We start from the raw sequence: 3,348 nt of genomic DNA on the forward strand, positions 1-3,348 counted from the left end.
AATCATGTTTCTTCATAGAAAACTCGCTATTTATTATTTTTGAATAAAGCTTTTGCTAATTTGACAGCGGTAGCGAACAGACGAATCCAAGTCGTTCTACTAGCTCTGGATTAATTATTTTCAATGAGTCAGAATTTGACCTTAGCGTTAATACTCGATACTCGTATGCAGTTTTTCCCTAATTTACTTTATTTACATAGTATGAACCAAATTCTACTTACGCCGCGATCATTACTTAAATCTAATTTTCTTCCTGATTCATCATGGCGGCCATATTTAAAATCCAAATTCGGCTACAATGAACTGAAATAAATAATTTCCTTTTGATGCATTAATCTCATACATTCACATTCGCACTTGTGAGTCATGGTTATATTTTAGACTTGAACATTTTAATAATGTTACAATCATCATCCAAAAGTTTCAGTGCAGCAGCAAATACCATTGACAATGCGAACAATGGAAAATTGAAAGAAATGAACGTGTGCAAATACAAGCAGTATCTACATACCCACTTCCAAAAAGGGAAAAACCATAACGCTCGCGAAGGAAATGGCACGTGGAAATGGATTCGTCTTCATCAATATGAGAAATAAACCCATTTAGATGCGATTTTATTTTTGATTTCTATTTAGAACAACAAGAATTTAAAAATTTACTTTCACGATCTATATTGATTATCAATTCCTTTTATAAAATTTAAGTGTTTTGAAACCCAAGTATAGGTAGCATAATAATTTGGATTACAGGTCGCATGTCCCTCTACTGTTTCTGTAGGACTTATGCTCACAATGCCTCTAATGTAATATCGATTTTGATGCCTTTGAAATGTCAATCCACCTCCACTGTCACCTTGACAAATTGATTGCCCTAAAAAAAAGTGTAGCATGTGTGATTACTTTTTCGTTTTTCTCTGTCTCACCTTTATTTAGATATCCTGCACATATTTTGTCATAAGTTAAATATTTTTTAAAATCAGTCGGAACAGCGGCATAACAATCTGAGTACGGTATGAATGGCACCGATAATTCACGTAGTTCTGAAGATGCCTCCTGACTAGTAATACTTGTTCTACCCCAGCCGACAACCTGCAAACAGTCTAGATTTAAGCAAGTGTAATTAATGGTAAATGGCCAATGATCTGTTCGTGTCATGTTTATTAACGAGTGATAAAAAGCGAGTGAAGAAAGATGCATTTTAGTAATCAAGTATGTATAGAACAGATTTGAAATAAATAGAAGTTTGTCAATACAATAAAATTGATCGATTATAGAATATTCTCTTTTTCGTGAATTATCTTTTTACACACGCGGTTAAACTATCAACGGGTAGTTGTAGTCCCTAGCCGCATCAACTAGAACATTTTTGGTGACCCCGACGTGATTTGTGAGTTGTCGAATAATTCGAAAACCTGAAAACCTATGGATCGATTAGAGAGAGCGCGTCGTCCTGTCAGGCGGCAGTTGAAGAAGTTGTGTGAAGACATAAACGTTGAAAGCCAAAATACTATTCCGGATTTGGATCAGATGCGTGTGAATGTATTAATGTTGGAGGATACTCATCGGGAATTGCAAACATTGGACGATACGATCAAAAACCAAATGCTTGACGACAACGTGGACGATGATCAACAAAATGAAGAATTTGATGATATTGCTCAATATAAGAAAATGTTTCAAACAGCAAGGCGAGTGTTTGAAGTGCTGAGAGATGAAAATTGCAAATCCATAACTGAAAATGAGAACTTGCCAGTATTGGGTAATCAAAGAAATTTTAAATTGCCAAAATTTAACTACAAAAAGTTTAACGGAGAAGTCAAAGAGTCGTTAGGATTTTGGAGTCAGTTTAAAAAGATAGACGAAGACATTACCATACATGACAGTGACAAGTTTCAATTTTTGGTACAATTGATGGTAGATGGGTCCCGTGCCCATGAATTGGTGTGTAGTTATCCGCAGACTGCAGAGAATTATCCCAAAGCCGTAAAAGCGTTGAAAGAGAGGTTTGGGAGAGAAGAATTCTTGGTTGAAGTTTATGTGCGTGAAATGCTAAAATTAATTATTCACAATGTCAGTCAAACTGAAAAACAGGATGATTTGTCAAAACTTTATGACCAGTTGGAAAGTCATTTGCGTGCATTGGAGTCGTTAAAAGTAACTTCAGACAAATATGACTCAATGTTGTATCCGATGGTGGAGTCCTGTCTGCCCGCTAATATATTACAAGCATGGCAAAGAAGTGCGGAGTGGAAGGGAAGGATGCTGACAAAACCACAAATAAGTTGAATAAATTGATGCAGTTCTTACGTATGGAAGTTGAAGGTGAACAACGAATTTCCTTGGCTCAAGAAGGTTTTGGTTTGGCTTCAAATCCTTCGAATAAAGTAAAAAATGTAATCCAGAAAAAAGTTGAGAAAATTCCTACGGCAATGGAACTACACTCTGGAAATGTTAAAAGCTCTTGTGGATTTTGTGAAAAGAGTCACGATACTCAAGATTGTTTCATCGCACAAGGGTGGTCACTAGAAGACAGAAAACAGAAGCTTAAAGAGACAAAACGTTGTTTTACTTGCCTACGATTTGGTCATAGATCAAAATCTTGTAAATATCGAGTGAAGTGTATCGTATGTAGTAAGAGACATTATGTAATTTTATGTACGTCGTTGAAGTTAGCATCAGCTTCAGAAATGAGAAACGAATTTTTACAGTGGACCATATAAATACTTCGAAATTATAATTTATTACTAAAAAAAATAGGGTTAAAGGGTTAGTACTCAATTGTCAAAGATATAACTTTGCAAATATTTAAAATATAAGGGTATAATCTACCCTACACTAAAAACAAAACATTAAAAAATTCTTAGAGGGTAGAAAAAAATTTGTAACAAGTTTATACTTAAATTAACATTAGATACTAATATAAGAAGTGCTATGAACGTATAGCTTTGCAAATATTTAGAGTTTAAGGGGTTAATCTACCCTACACTAGTAAAAACATTAAAAAATTCGTAGAGGGTGGAAAAAAATTTGTAACAAGTTCATACTTAAATTAATATTAGATACTAATATAAGAAGTGCTATGAACGTATAGCTTTGCAAATATTTAGAGTTTAAGGGATTAATCCACCCTACATTAGTAAAAACATTAAAAAATTCGTAGAGGGCGGAAAAAAATTTGTAACAAGTTCATACTTAAATTAATATTAGATACTAATAAAAGAAGTGGTATGAACGTATAGCTTTGCAAATATTTAGAGTTGAAGGGGTTAATCCACCCTACATTAGTAAAAACATTAAAAAATTCGTAGAGGGTGGAAAAAAATTTGTAACAAGTTCATACTTAAATTAA

General features: G+C 33.8%; 1 long non-coding RNA gene across 1 annotated transcript; it reads right to left on the reverse strand.

The window, feature by feature from the left end:
* Window positions 1-597: 597 nt before the first annotated feature.
* LOC116166574 lies at window positions 598-2,074 on the reverse strand. The gene is made up of 2 exons (XR_004144342.1): window positions 923-2,074; window positions 598-870 (listed from the first exon to the last, which is right to left on the reverse strand). It is a non-coding gene; the product is annotated as an uncharacterized LOC116166574 (long non-coding RNA).
* Between the last annotated feature and the right edge of the window lie 1,274 nt (window positions 2,075-3,348).

This window comes from Photinus pyralis, unplaced genomic scaffold, assembly GCF_008802855.1.
Source record: "Photinus pyralis isolate 1611_PpyrPB1 unplaced genomic scaffold, Ppyr1.3 Ppyr1.4_LG3b, whole genome shotgun sequence".
Classification (NCBI taxonomy): domain Eukaryota; kingdom Metazoa; phylum Arthropoda; class Insecta; order Coleoptera; family Lampyridae; genus Photinus; species Photinus pyralis.